Below are 16,168 nucleotides of genomic sequence, written 5' to 3' on the forward strand. Positions count from 1 at the left end.
TCGGATCGAGGGATGTTGAGATGTGTGGGTGAAGTACCACAGTTCATAGGATACTTACCTAGTCTCAAAGCCTCTCTGCGTTTATGTAACACGTAGGGGGGAACAGAAGCATCACGGCTGATGCACCAGCAAGGCCAAATGCTCAAAGCCAACCTGCCCTGTATCAGGGTATAATGACGCCACCTACGTGTTGACGTGACACGGACAGTCACAGCACAGCTTCCAAGCTCTTCGTGCCCAGAAAGGATAACCTGAATTTAATCATGAAGAAACCTAGCCGAACCCAAATTGAGGAGTTTTCTATAAAATAACTGGCTGGTACTCACTTAAAATGTCCGGGACATGAAAAACTCAACCGGCCTAAGAAATCACCTAGAACAAAGAGGTTCAAGACGCGAGGCACCAATGTGCAATGTGCGGTCCGGGACTGGGTCACTCGTGTCAGCTCAGGGCATCCATGTGGCCACTGGGGGACCCCGGACAGATCGACAGTCCTCAATCGTTTTGTGTCTGCGTTCACCTCCTGGTTTTTTTTTTTTTTTTTTTTTTTTTTCACCTCCTGGTTTTGACCGTGGCCTTGTGGTTCTGCACCACGTTAACATGTAGCGAAGCTGAGCAGAGGGACTGCGGGGATTCTTCCTGTTCGTTTTGCAACAGAGTTTTGAGCCTAAGCACATCTCAAAATGAAAAACTAGCAAATGAAAGGCAGTGCATTTCCTCCACCCCTCTCTTCCCCTTCCTTGTTAATTTTGGAAGTCATGCACCGAGGTGGGAGCCTCACGAATGGAAAATGTCTGGATCCCTGAGTCACTGGTGGAAAAGGCACCCTTTGCCAAACTGAAGTTAACGTCACACGAATGAGCAATAAATCTCTGTCGTGCAGGGGCACCAAGCTTTCAAGGAACATTTGTTACCGTAGTGTAACCTACCTTATTCTGATTAAGGCAATGATGGGACACGGGACAGAAATCACTCGTTCTCTGTGTAGAGACATGGGTAGATCTCTAGAAACCTTGTGGATTAAGGAGAAAGTAAATTGCCAAATAATAGCTACAGAATGAAACATTTTATGTTGAAATAAGATCATGAAAGTTGGATACAGCTTTCCCATTTGTAGAAATGTGTGTATAGAAGCTTAGAAAAAAAGGGCACCTGGGTGGCTCAGTGGGTTAAAGCCTCTGCCTTCAGCTCAGGTCATGATCTCAGGGTCCTGGGATCGAGCCCCGCATCGGGCTCTCTGCTCCGCAGGGAGCCTGCTTCCTCCTCTCTCTCTGCCTGCCTCTCTGTCTACTTGTGCCTCTCTGCCTACTTGTATTTATTTCTGTCAAAGAAATAAATACAATCTTTGAAAAAAAAATCCTAGGAAAAAGACTCTAGAAGGATACCCACCCTCCAACAGCGATCGTCTCTGATGAGGACAGAAGACCTCGGAGTGTGGGATGGTAACCTCACCCACAGTAGTCTAAACATGATGATATATTCAGGAATCATTTTTGTAATTAAAATTCACAATAAAAGGAGGCAGTCTGTTAAGCTGTTAACCTCGGCTAAGCGATTTGCAAACCCATGGCAAAGATACATTTTCATTATAGACATCATTAATCTGGCAGGGCCAGATTCTCTGTTTACTGTCTAATGAAGTTGCATTTCCCCAGAGGATTAAGTCCCGCACTCAGAGCTGAAGGCAGAAACTGCATGAAGTTCATTACTCCTAACATTTTCCTTAAATTGTCCACAAAGAAGAGAGCAGACGGTTTCCTGTATCCAGTGCAGTCCAGGGGTTTTCATGGCTTGAATGTTACCGAATCACTGAGCTCCACCAAAGAGAGGCCAGACATAATTCCAGCCACAGATGCCTGGGCGCAAGCCTTCCACTTTTAAGTCAAGTACAAAATTCCTATCAGTCTCCGGACCGTGGCCAGAGACCCAAGCCTGGGTGATTTCTTCTGTTCTGTGTTAATATTATGCTCATTTTAGTGCATGCTAATACAGGTGCCCACTGTTGGGGAATAAAGCAAAATAATGAGGTTTTGTCTTCCTGGGGTTCGTTCCTAAAGACAGTTCAAATGTTACGGCGGTCAGGGTGCAACATGGATTTACGAGTCTTTCATAAAGGGGACCGTACCTTGTCCTTTTCTAGGTCTTCCTCTGACTCTTCTGCCAATGAAGTTGAAAAATTACAATTCTTTTGTTTTGTACAAGGACTTTTTCATCTAAATCTGAGCTACCTTGAGACTCAGTCCCCGCCTCTTCCAGGTGGGCCAACTTTGGAGAAACTCGCTCACGAATGTTGTAATGGCACACACGGGTACTGGAAGAACATGGCTCAGCATACACTGGGGCACAGGCTACGGATTTGGAACCTGAGCTCTCTGCAGGGCTGGTTCCGACCTGGCCGCTAAGGCAGCCCACGGTCCAGAGTTCCCTCCAGTGCGCGAGGTCCCCCAGGTTCTCGCTGGGGTCATGGGAGGGGTGACAGAGAGGAGAAGCTCTCTGGGAGAAGAGCTTGGAATGACTCCAAGGGTACTGTAGGGCAGTGATTCCTGGCCCGAGAGGAGGCAGGGAAGCTGGGGGCACCAAGGGAAGCATCCCGTTGATGGGAAAAGGCAATGGGCTTGCTATAGTGAGTAAGACAGAGCGAACGGGTGTGTAGAGGTCACACAAGAAGCCGGGAAGTTGTGGGAGACGGGGACGACTGTTTCCAGAATGAGTCCAGAGAGGATGGTTTCTAGCATGAGTCCATGGCACAGCATGAGGCAGGCCAAGTCCTGCAAGATGCTGTGATTAGAGGCTGCCACAATAGAACACCACAGCCAGAAGACGAAAGAACGTTCATCGGGGACAGCATTCACGCCTGCTGGCCCTGTTCACATTCTTTCTGTGATTTAGCAAAACAAAGTCATTCTCATCAATACGACTTCCATGTCTTCCTTTCTCTTGCACTGATAGAAAACTTGGTCCCTATCAAGAGACTTCCTCTCCCATTTCCAAAACACGGCTCTCGTGTGGTCAGCAGAGCAACAGCAGAAGAAGCCATCGTCTCACTCTCCATTCGTCCGCCTCAGTGAGGCAGTAACTAACACTGGAGCAGCCAGAGATCCTCCTAGAAGAGAGGGAGCCAGGAGAGCCCCTCACTCTGGCCAAATCACATCCATGAGAGCAAATGAGATTGACCCATCCCTTAAAGAGAATCCTTTAGCTAGAGCAGGGCCAGGATTAACTAGAGGAAAAGACCAGCACACTTGAACCCTGTTCTTGAGCATCTCAGTTCCAGCCTCAGCCTCTGGTTCCCCGTACCCTGCCACCAACCGTCACTGGTGTAGATGGACATGAATGACCCAAGTCTCATCGCCCAGAGAATCCCCTTGATATTACTGAGGATTAGAAAGACATTACTTTTACTAATACACAACAGATGGTTGATCATGCCCTTGGGTGAGAGCAGACATTAAAGAGTGGAGAAAGCAGAAAAGGGAGATGGACATCTTTCCCTGGCTTTTAATTTCCAAAACCTACACCGTACAAGAAAAAGAGCATGGGTAATGTTGAGACTGAGGGAATTCTGAGTAACAGCAAGTGACCCTTAACTTCTAGATTCTGAAAGGGTCAGTGGGGAAGGGGCGATCAGAGGCCGACTCTCACACGATGCCTTGGTCTTCTGCTTCCCAGAACAAGGTAAGCGGAGGTGGGACCTGCCAAGGAGGAGCTCTACCATGTGCTTCCTGAGGAAAGTTCCCAGGGACACGGGAGTCTGCACAGAGAAGGGCTGCCCGAGACTTGACGAGGCTGGGAGGGCTTCACAGAACATCTTGGAGCTGTAGCTACCCCAGGCTACAGAGAAGCAGTACGGGACTCTCATGTGCTGGGAGAGGCTGGGGAGTGCCAACGGACCTGAAAGGACTCTACCAGGGGAGGTGGGCTGAAAGGTTCTCAAGGTGACTTGTGTGCAGTGGGCTTTCCTAGTTCTGGGATAAAAGCAGGTGGGGCAGTTGGAATCCTGGAAGACATCTGCATGAAGACATCCCATGAGATGCTCCCCACCCATCCACTCTGGAAATATATTCTGGGCCTTTCCAATAATGTAGACACAACCCAAAAGGAGAAGGGGAGGTGAAGAGATTAGGTTTGGGACAACCAGCCTCGCAGGACTTGGAAATCTGATAAAAGATGAAGCCATTAAAAGGTAATAAAAGTATTCATGTTGCATTGCTGTGGGCCTGGCTCAGGACAGCGTCTGACCTTGAACATGTATGCCGTCAGAACACCGCGAAGCGCACGGTGGACAGTCTGTTCTCCTACAGTAACTCAGAACACACTTCGAGACTCTCCACGCCTCAAATGCAAATTCTGGGTCATCGATGTCTCGGCAGGTCTGTATGTCTGTCTCGTAAGCTGCAAAGCGAGGTCAGTAGATGAAGTATTTTATAAAGTGGAAGAGTACAGGGAGGTTGATCGTAAAACCGTCAACGCCACACCTGGGGCTGGTGACGCGGGGCTCAAACAAGGAACGCGCTTTGGGGAGGCGTCTCGCCGTGCGCGTAAGGGCTGGCGGTAGAGCCCGTGCCCAGTGTGCAGCCTCCCCTGCCTGTCGGTGCGTGCCCAGGGACAGGGGACGCGGCAGGGTGACGGGGCTCTGGGAGGCCGTGTTTTCTCACCAACAACTCCTCTTCCTGTTTTCATCTCGCACTGCCGATTTCCGAGATACACAGAACCCCTAAGTTATGCATCTTTTTTTTTTTAAAGATTTTATTTATTTATGTGACAGACAGAGATCACAAGTAGGCAGAGAGGCAGGCAGAGAGAGAGAGGAGGAAGCAGGCCCCCCGCTGAGCAGAGAGCCCGATGTGGGGCTTGATCTCAGGACCCTGGGATCATGACCTGAGCTGAAGGCAGAGGCTTTAACCCACTGAGCCACCCAGGTGCCCCAGTTATGCATCTTTCTTTTCTGTTCCTTTTACATCTACATATGCCCTCCCCATCCTACCCTTCTGCAGGGGGCGAGCTGCCTCGGGTCTGCTAATTCAGCGATCGCCCGGCTTCTTCCTGTTTTCTATATTTTGTTGACATCTCTTCTAGGACTGTTCATTTTTTTTTTCTTCCATTTGATGGTGGTTTTGTGTGTGTGTGTGTGTGTGTGTGTGTGTGTGTTTGGTTTGTTTGTTGTTTGGAAAACAAGTACTGTTGAGATGGTTAATTTTATGTGTCAACTTGGTCGGGACACAGGGTGCCTGGATATTTGGTCAGACGATATTCTGGGTGTTTGGGATGAGATTAACATTGAGGGTAGACTGCTCTCCGTCACGTGGGAGGGTCGCATCAAATCAGTCGAAGGCCTGGAGAGAATAAAATGATAGGCTTCCCTTGAGCAAGAGAGAGTATATAACAGTTCCAACTGGTGTCTAACCATCCGTGGGGAGAGATACTCAGTTGTGTCTGTTGCTCTGAGGTGTCCTCACTAACACAGTCATAAAAACTGGCAAACGATCCTCCGTGGACATCAAGAGTCAACAACAGTGACACTCTTCTGATCACTGTTTCTGGAGCAGCAGATCTGGAATTCATCTTCCCCTTGAATCCTCCCAAAGGTGTTGCAGAGAGATGCTTGGAGAAGGTGTACAGCTTGCAAAGGGAAATGGCAATAGAGGTAATTCTAAAAAAGATTTTATTTAATTATTTGAGAGACAGAGAGTGCACATGAGTGGTAGGGAGGAGCGGAGGTCAGAAGCGGGGTCCCCGCTGAGCCCCGACCTGGGGTTCGACCCCAGGACCCTGGAACTGTGACCTGAGCCGAAGGCAGATGCTTAACCAATTGAGCCACCTAGACGACCCAATAAAGGTGTTTTTAATTAAATTTTCTAATACTTTATTGAAGTATAACTAACAAATGAAATGGTAATACATTTAACGTGTTCAACGTGATGACTTCATATAGGTAGACATTATGAAATGATTACCACAACCAAGTTAATTATGACATCTGTCTAAGCCTCACATAGTTTGGTTTTTCTTTTTTGGTGACAACGTTAGGGAATCTACTGTCCTAGCAGATTTCAAATACACAAGACGGTGGTGTCAAGTATGGTCATGGCGTTGCACATCACACCCCGAGACTCTATTCATTTTGTAGCTGAAGTGTTTCCCCTTGGCCACCGTCTTACGTCCCCCTCCCCAGCCCAGCCCCTGGCAACTACCCCTCTGTTGTCTCCATGGCTGTTGTTTACTTTTTTAAAGATTTCACAAATAAGTGATAACGTACTATTCGTCTTTCTCTATCTGGTTCATTTCATGTAGCGTAACATCCTTGTAGGCAATGTAAGTCAGGAGAGCCCTTATGGAACAGTATGGAGGTTCCTCAAAAAATTAAAAACAGAACCACCCTAGGATCCAGGAACCCACTTCTGGGTACACATATACACAAAGAAAATGAAACCGATATCTCAAAGAGGTATCTGCTTTCCATCTTCATACAAGCATTATTCACAACAGCCAAGATGTGGAAACACCCTACATGTCAGCCCATGAATGAATGGATAACAAAATTGTGGAACGTGTGTGTACACACACACACACGAGTATTATATAGCCATGAGAATGAAGGAATTCTGCCATTTGTGACAGTGGAACAGGAATCGTAATGTAATGTAAGCACAGTGCCCACTACAAGATAAATGTTCCCTTGTGACATCGAAAACACCTTTACATTCTATTCTAGAGGCAGTAAGATGTCCTCTGGGGAGCATCACAGAATCCCTGTGTTATGTCCTTTGTCTTCATGCTCCTCATAGCCACCCACCACGGTCGGCAGAGAAGTGTTAGAAGTTTCCAAGCTACGCTTTTGTTTCTACGCCTGAGTACCAGAAGAGTCAAGGTGAAATCCGTAACTCTGCTTTCTGTTTCCTATCCCTCCCACACCATAGTGCCCTAACGTCCTAGATGTGTGTGTGTGTGTGGGGGGGGTCCTTTAAGATGTCTAAGAGAGAAAATTTACCCAGTTCTTCTGAATGAACCACAGATCACAGCTCAGCCTATGTTCTGCAGAGCGCAGAGCCTGGAGGAAGGGTTATGCATCCCAGGGGCTGGGGTGCAGGAGAAGGTGTGGGGTGGGACAGGAAGCAGGTTGGTGTAAGCGCAGGACAGAGGGGGCAAGTGTTTGCTATCAAGCGTGACAAATTGCTCAAATCTGCCTGCCTGTATTCCAGGAATGCTTTTCAGAATAGTCCGTTTGAGGAGGACTTTATCCACTGGTCTCCACCATTTCTTGGTCAAAGTTGTGCCCTGCAGGATGCTAATGGTCTTTTGCTTCTGGGTCGCATGTGTGTGCTTCTCTGGAAAAATCTTCACATTTCAGAGTGAACAAGAGAGTCCTGGGGCAGGAAAGCAAGGGCCTGGCGTTGGACAATGTCTCCTTTGGAGAGTAAAGTTGCTGGAGTCGGAGTTTGCGGCTATGGTGGCAGTTGAGTCTGGAAAGCCGGCCCAACCCCTCGAGTCAGGTAGGGTGGGGAAGATTTGAAACGCCACACAGATGTGTCTGATACCATTTCTTCAGTCCAGTTCTCTTCTCCTGCCCTCCAAAGGTCACATTGGGTGATTAAGGCACGGCTAAATCTTACAGTGGGCACAGTGCAAAGGAAGGCTTCTGTGGCAAGTAGTAGGAATTGACTTTGGATCATTTAACCAATGCAGGGATTTACAGGAAAGATACTGAGCAGACTCCAGATTCAAACGCACAACCAAAAAGAGGGTCCCCAGAAGAGCTCGTACGTGCAGGAGGCCTCTGCCAAGGGTTCATGGCTCTGCCTTTTCAGAGACACAGCTTCCAAGCATTTCACATTCAGTGGGTCTCCTTTCAAGTGGAAAATTTTTAGGGAAGAGTCTGATTGGTTTGTGGGGTGTTTCCATACCTCAATCACTCGGGGAAACCACAGAATTGTGGCAGGTGACAGGTGTGCCCATCAGAACCCTGCATTACTCTGGATAAGCTAGGCTATGCTGCAAAACCACATAGCCCCCTTGACGGATGTGTTTCTTTTCTTCTTCATCCTTCATACATGTCACAGGTTGGCTGGGCTCTACTCTCCAAGACTTCCCATCCTGCGACCCAGACTACTGGTACAGCCAGCACATTGAACATCATCAGACACCAAGCCAGAGAGAAAGGTTGCACCGGACTTTTTTGAATTGGCAATTAAAGGTTCTTTAGCGAGAACTACTTACCTCACTCTACCCAACCACAAGGGAAAAGGAAGAAGAAGCCCATGATGTTCCTGGAAGTGGGGAGTAATGGAAGCCATTGGCCAATAATGTTAATCAATACCACAGACACCAGGGTGCACTGGGTTAGGAACACTTCCTAGCAGAAGGTTAAAGGGGCAATAGGAAGACCAGACCATCACTGGCTGTTCCAAGCAATGAGAAGCCTGAGGGAGATCAAGGTAATTCTAGCGCTCAAGGAAACCTTATAGTTTGCCAAATTATCTTCCTAGTTTTAATCAGTGCAAAGCTGGGACCAGATCCTAGGTAACTGCCAGGTAAATGTTCTCTTTTACACGCACCTATGATCAGATGCTCTAAGGGACCTCATGTGAGCATGAGGCTTAAAAAGGACATGGTCACTGTCAAGGTCACTGGTTGACTTTCTGCCATTCGAACGATTTCTTCTAACTTTGACATCAGAACCTCAGCTTTGCTTCACAGAACAAACTTCACTTTGCTTTCCAGCAAAATGCTTCAGAAAGAATTTCCAGACATAGATATGGGACTTGGGTGAGGTCCACCAGGCCAAGAGGTACAGACATGACATCCCAATGAGTCAGTAAGAACCAATGAAGGCCATGCGATGTTGGCTGGGGCTCTTGGAAGACAGGTCTGCCCCCATAAAAATGACGTGGGCATGGAGGCACAGGAGTCAGACTGTGGAGGACCACAAACACAGGGGTATCAAGAGCTAAATGCTGAAGAATGCAAAATTGATCCTTAAGATATTATTTGTGCTCCTGGATCAAGCTATACCTGAAGTCTATATGCCAGCTTTTTCTTATAAAAGTCAATAAATTCCACTTCACCCAGTTAAATTGAGTTTTCCACCACTTGCAACAGAGAATTCCAACAATTTCACATTTGATGGATGTGTCTCCAAAGCACATTTTGGTTCCAACTATTTAAGGACTCATTTATAGAAAGCTAGGAAAACTCCAAAAGTGTTTTGTGTGTGACAACTCACAATGGTCTCCCCCACACCGCCTCTTATCAAAGTGAACAAATATATTTTTTTTAACTTTTGGAGCATGCAAACAGTATTAATAATAAAATAATTTCTTTTCTTCACTAGTATGAGATTTAATTCACTGCTGAGACAGGAGGGAAGTGGGCACTGCCTCTCCCAGATGTCCTTCAGGACATTTCACAGTGGTGCCAGCGAAGAGGAAGCTGTAATTTCTATGAACCTTTAGTGCTGCAGAGTTAAACGGGTCTCTTCTGTGAACCATCCTGAGCTGACAGCCTTCCGATATGCCTAATCATTTTCGTAGGCAAACTTCAAGTCTCAAGTGCTTTCCTAGAGCTTTCAAAATCCGAAATTAGACATACAAAGATAACTTTAGTGCTTTAAAGGTTGACAAAAAAAGGTGCAAAAAGGAAGAAAAAAATAAAACCTCACACCTTTTCTTTTGCAAGCCTCTGCACATTTGGAGTTTGGGCACAGAGAAGATTTGTAGAATAATGACTGTTTTAATAGTCCTTTCAGAATGTGCCGGGGAGCCTCATCGTAGAGGAGATTGTGAACATTTGAGCCAGCTGCTTAATAAAGATGCAGGTGTTCTGAATCCAATACTCCCAAGGCCAACCGATGCGCACAGAAGCTATTAACCTGCGGAGCAGGGCACGTAGCCAAATAGCTCCCCTAGAAAAGGAGAGAATTCTGAGCCATAAAAATGGGAATGCCATTGACCCGTTAAGGTAAAAAGGCATCCGATGTCTGCTTAGTCCCCAGGGACAGCCTGGGAAGGAAGAACTTGCCTACCGGCCATCCGTGGGCACCTGCCTAATGCAACAGCTCCTGCACACACCTGCCTGTTATGTCCTTGTTTGGGTTTCCAGTGGCTACCATCATGCACAACCACAAACCTAGTGGCTTCAAACAATACCAGTCTATTCACTCTCACTTCTGGAGGTCAGAGTCCAAAATCAAGGTGTTGGAGGGGCACGTTCTCTTGGAGGCTTCAGGACAGAATCTGTCCCCTTGCCATCTCAAATTTCTGGGGGCCAGTCGCCTTGCTCTGCTGTGATCCCTCCCACCTGTCCCACATGTCACCTCCCTGCTGCCTCCTTATCCTCACGCATCTGCCTCCAGAGGGGCATGTACGGTCACACGCACACGGGTGGTGAGGACAGCCTCCTCGCCTCCTGCCCTTAGTTACCCAGAAAAGTCCCATTTACCACCTGCGTTGACATTGATGGGGTCAAGAATTAAGGATGTGGGGGCCACCTGGGTGGCTCAGTGGGTTAAGCCTCTGCCTTCATCTCTGGTCATGGTCTCAGGGTCCTGGGATCGAGCCCCACATGGGGCTCTCTGCTCAGCGGGGAGCCTGCTTCCCCCTCTCTTTCTGCCTACCTCTCTGCCTACTTGTGATCTCTGTCTGTCAAATAAATAAATAAAATCTTAAAAAAAAAGAATTAAGATGTGGGCATCTTGTGTTGTGGGGGAACAATATCAATTAACCATACTGTCTTCAGAAGAGAGGACAGAAACAAGGCATGAGCCCTCCCGTTCCAGAAAGAGCGCTCCCTTTGGAAAAAGCACCAGTTTGGCTGTGCCTTTTATTTCAGTTTTTTGGTAATGCCCACCCTTTTCCAGAGCACAGTCCATTTAACCTGTAGCACAGGTGTGTTCTCAACATCTGAATCCTCTCTTGGATATTTGCATAGGGCACACAGCCATCTGGAGCGGCGCGGGGCAGGGCAGCCCCTGGCCAGCCGAGCACCCTGCCTCCCACCATGGGCACAGCCAAGGGGCAGGAAGACCTTGCTGGGAGCATCTGAAGAAGGGAGGCTCACAGAGGAGACTCAAGTGTCTGTGGCAATTAGGTCCTCATCAAACATGCTTCAAAAGCATGGACATTCTTTGTGCTTCCCAGGTTGGGGACCAAGGCAAGGTCAGGATGGAGTCTGACCCCTTCAGGGGCAGCGGCAGACCCCACCACTGCCATCAGCGAGCGCGACGCTGACGGGCACTGAGCACTCGTGCCCTGCCGAGCACGGTTCCAGCTCTGATGCGCGGCTTCCTTAATGCTGGCCTTCTTTCCACACCGGCCGGGTAGGGAACCCAGGGCTCATCCTACAGATGAGGAAACCTAGGTATAGGGAGGTTGAACGGAACACCCAAGGCCACGAGCTAGTAAATGGCAGACATGGGATTCACCCTCACCGTGGTCAGATTTCCAGGCTCTGCTGATCGAGCGTCACAGACGATGATGCTAGGAGGCAACACGGGGTTTTAGGAGGTACACCGGAAAAGGCCATCACCTGGGTCCACGGCATCGACCCAAGAGGCATGAACTGTAGCCATGGTGAATCCTGGAGGACTCCTGGGCTCTGAAGACTCTGCTTAAGGAAAGTGGGAATGGGGCTTGCCACGCCCGTTAGGCTGTGTGCTGGGGCGCCTGAGGCCTGGGGCAGGATGTGTGTGGAAAGGCTTCAGTTGGCCAGGTGTGGCAGGGGATGCCACGCACTTGTCCTCACCACCCACTGTGTGGCTCGGTGGCTGACGCTCTGCTTCGGGCTGGGGGTCTGCAGCTCGGCGGGGCTCAGAGACCCTGCAGCACTCAGCTCCCGGTGGGTTCAGGTTGGTTCCATACCGCTCCTACATCTGGGATCAGCAGTCGATGGGCACATTTTCCTCATAACAAATACGACCAGATATGGACATTTTCCAACGTCTGCTCTGTTCCTGTCCACAACCATCGCCTTATCCAAAGCAAGTTGTGTGGCCGAGCCCAAAGCCAATGAAAGGCAGTGACCTCAGTCCTCATGAAGGTTAAGCAGGGATGTAGCCAGGAGAAGCAGGACCCCCAGGGTAGAGCCCACCACTGGCTGCACATCTCTGGCTCTCTTTTCCTGACTGCAACTTCCTTGCCCATGCATCTGCTCCCAGGCACGAAGAGCCAAGACCTAAAATCCGGTGTCCTCTACACCCCGGGCTCCCGCTGTGGCCACGGTGAGCTTGAAAACCGTGAGCTCCCTACACCTCGGCATCCACGATAAAATTCAAATTCCAGATCATGCCCTAAAAGATGCCACATTCTCCAAGGCCCGCCAACCTACCGCCCTTGTGTTGTAACAACCCCTACCCTGACGCCCTGTCCCAGGTGCTCCCGGGTCTTCTAACTGGCTATTGGAATTGACTCTCTTCGTCTGGTGTGCAGGACCCCAAGGTCCTCACACCGCCAGCCTCCTCGCTGTTTGGGGAGACCTGTGTGTACCGCCTGCCTGCAGCATGTGCCTTCCCACAGCCAGCACTCACTCAGCGGTTCTTAGGGTCTTTCTACTTGGGGAGGTCGGGACCTTCCACAGAAAGACCTTACTCGCCCTCCTCATGGCTCTGCCCCCTACAGTGGACAGAGTGTCAGATTATATTATTGGCTCCTTAACAATACACGGAAGTAAAAAGAGGACCCAGCAAGGACACGCGAATAAGACACATGTGGTCCAGAAAGCTGGAGAAAATGATGCTCTGTAGACACTGCTCAGGCCTAAAGAAGAGGTCTCTGAGTACGAGCCGTTCACCAACTTCAGCACCCTGGGGCGTGCATCTCCGGTATCTGGGAAACATCATATTGATCGACTTTCAGGGAGTCCCAGGGCCACGGTCTCTCCTGAGGCTTGGCAAAGGGTCTCGAGCCACCCCCAGAGAGTGGGACATCACACTGTGGATTACTGACAAAGCGGGGGAGAGGGAACCGGGCACGACGGTGGCGCTCGGCAAAGCTGGAGGCGGACCGCAGGACGCGTCGCAGCTCCGGGGCTGGGCTGTCTGCGGTAGAATTCTGGGCAAGTTTCTTAGCCTCTGTTGACCTCGGTTTCACATGATGAAAGCGGGGCTAAGAATAGTGCCTTCCTCGCAGTGAGCCCGATGAGAGGGGGCGCGTCCACGCAGAGCCCTCGGCGGGCCGCGTTCAGTACATAGTAAGCGACCCATCTGGGTTTGCTATTATTAGTATAAATAAATATTAATTTGGATCACATTGTAGTTGCAAAGCAGAGAGAGAAAGAAAAAAAAAATCATAATTAGAGTTGTTAAGTAACACTTGTTATAATTTCCCTGTAGTGCCTTCTCAAAATAAGGTCTTCTGTAAATGCCACTTCAAATCTCAGAGCTCAGCAGCTCACCCACCAGCCAGCTGTCGGGAATGGGTTTAACTCGCGGGAGTGGCTCCGTTCAGCCATTTCTTGTTCCCTGACAATGTGATCGCAGGGTTACCCAGTAGAAAAGTTACACTGCTTATTATAACCACGGTATAAACAAGGCCTGGGATTTATATAACACTTCAGTTCCCGCAGCCCAAAAGCACATCGAAGTGTTGAAGTCACGTCTGTTATCACAGCACCCGTGCAAAATTAAGAGAGTTTGGTACGTCACCCCATTTGCGGAGAAAGAGGAATCAGATAACGCTGTCAGGGTCCCCCCGGCACAGAAACGAAACAGCTGAAGGTAAGTCTGAAAACCAGTGCTGGCGTGACAGACCCCTATACGTCACCCGATGTTACGTTTTTCCGTCTGTGTGCTTGCATTTCATCTCCTTCCAATAAAGGAACCAGAAATACAATCAATCGATCAAGGAAGATTCGCCAGGGTGATTGCGGCCGGTGAGAGTCGTGGTGGGAGAAAGCAGGGACATGCCCCGGCGAACCGGGTCCACGGTGAAGGAAGTCTGCAGACCACGGTCGTATGCTAGTGGCCCGCGTGCAGAAAATCATCGTCACGCGTGGCTCTCAGTGGCCCCATCGCGGAGAAGCCGGCTTACAGTGGCTCGCCCCATACTTGACATTCCTCACAGAGCGTCTTAAAAGACGAAATCAGTAGTTTGCCGAGTGCCGGTTTCCCATGGACTGGGGAAATGCTGACGTGGGGAAATCATGGCGCAGAGAAAAATCCGGGTGATAATGAGAAACCTGGGGTCTGGCGAGTGCGTGCGGGTGCAGGTGCGGGCCGTCACAGCCTGTCCTGCGAGCGTCCCGCTGGCCCAGGAAGAGGCAGTGAGAGGAGCAGTCCCGAGGTTCGGCTACTGAACAGGTCAATCCAGAAACAGGTCGTTTTCGTGGATTTGGTGAGCCTCTAACTCAAGCCCCAATAGTCTAAGATTTGAAATAAAAAAGCAACACGGGACAATGAGCAAAGCCTACCCTGGATTTTGTTTCCCCTCTGAGCAAATTTAGCAGTTCCAAATTCGACTCGTGACATTCTTAGAGGTACTATTTAAATTTGTTTTAAAATGTGTGCTACTCGCTTGAAAATGGTCATCTGTTCATGCAGAAAGCCTTCAGCGAGGTTCCAGAATCGAGGAGAAACTTGAAAACACCACGGAAAGGACAGGCTTTATGTAATGACAGCGGCTACCGGGCACCGATGGTGTACCTCCCGGAGACAGGCCGTCGGGAGGCCTCCAGGTATCCAGGGTAGGGAAACGGGCATCCTTAGGCTTCAATGCTGTGCTCCGTCACTGATGGAAGCCTAGAGCACTTTCTCTTGGCCATGAACCCATGACTTACACAAGGTTCATAACCGTAACCCTCTATTTCCTAGCGGTCTCAAGCCTTACAAATCCAAACATACGCTCTTGTTTTCCACATGAAACTGTCCCATCCCCTTCGTGGGCTCCTCAGTACACGGCACCCAACATTCCGACTTGTCGGAGACCACAGAGAACTGCCAGTGAGCCCCATCCTTCTCGCAGAGCCCAGGAGAGGACCTCGGCGCATCCCAGGGCTTCCTCCTCCTGATCACAGCCCTGGCCACCTGGGCTCAGTCTTCTCCTCTCCACCCGGCTCCCTCGTTCCTGGGCTCAACTGGTCTGTGGTCCTGCTGCTTCCAACCCCTCTCTTCTCCAACACAGTCTCCACGTAGCAAAGGATTTTTATAAAACCACAAAACACGCATGTATTTCATTTCCTCGCTGGCACTCCCCAAAGTCTAACCGATGCACTTGGAATAAAATCCACACACGGACTCCCCTTGAGACACTGTTCTCTGGCTCGAACACTGGCCACTGGCTACAGGGAGTCCTCCGAGCCGACCTGCAAAGGATTCCTCTGCCTGCAAACGTCCATGTCCCTGCATTTCGTGTGACCTGCACATCTTTGTCCTACGAGACTCAGGTCAAAGAACGTTTCCTTAACACGGATCTTCTCTCATCTTCCAAACTAAGGGTCCCTTTTCCCAACCCTTAACTCTGATCACCATGATATCTTTACGGCATGTTCTGTGATGCCTGCAGTTCCTGCGGATTCACACTCCTGCTCATTATTTTTCTCCTACATCTCTGCAGTACCTCCATGAGACGGGGAATCTATGTCTGTCCAAATCTTACACTTTACCTGATACATTCCAGGCATGACACATGCACACATACAGACACACGTATGTACATATATACACACATATATACACACCAATATACATGTCAGCACCTGTCTAGTTATCTGTCCTTACAGAATTATACAGAAACGGATGAATGGGGGAACTCCACAATGGATTCTTTACAGAAAAAGAATGAATAGAATTTGGATTTGTACGTTATAGAAATAATCGGTGAGGCATCCAAGAAAGGATGATTCATTCATTCATTCCCTTCCATTTCTCCACCACAAAAACCACGTTGTGTGACGTATCAGAATACAAGCAGGACCTGCTCTCTGTCGCTTACCCTTAAAGCCCCCACTGGCCTGCCCGCTGCCTCGTTTAGCCATCATAAATGGAATGTAGTGGCAAAATGAAAGGCTCCTTCGGGAAGAGAATTCCTGCAGGTTAGTTCTCAAGGAAGGGTAGGACGTGGTCCCCAGCATACGGCACTTGGTTAGTAGACGGGTGGCTAATTAGTTCGGAAAAGGGGAGGGCGGCGGGGATGCAGCTTCTGGGCTTGTGTTTGCGACACAGGTGTAGGGGCTATCTGATCAA

At 49.2% G+C, this 16,168-nt stretch overlaps 1 protein-coding gene across 1 annotated transcript in view; it reads right to left on the minus strand.

Moving 5' to 3' along the window:
- Window positions 1-16,168, minus strand: part of TMEM132D (transmembrane protein 132D) — a 568,943-nt gene that overhangs the window by 136,952 nt on the left and 415,823 nt on the right. The window lies entirely within an intron of this gene.

The sequence above is a fragment of the Mustela lutreola genome, chromosome 11 (assembly GCF_030435805.1).
Source record: "Mustela lutreola isolate mMusLut2 chromosome 11, mMusLut2.pri, whole genome shotgun sequence".
NCBI lineage: Eukaryota > Metazoa > Chordata > Mammalia > Carnivora > Mustelidae > Mustela > Mustela lutreola.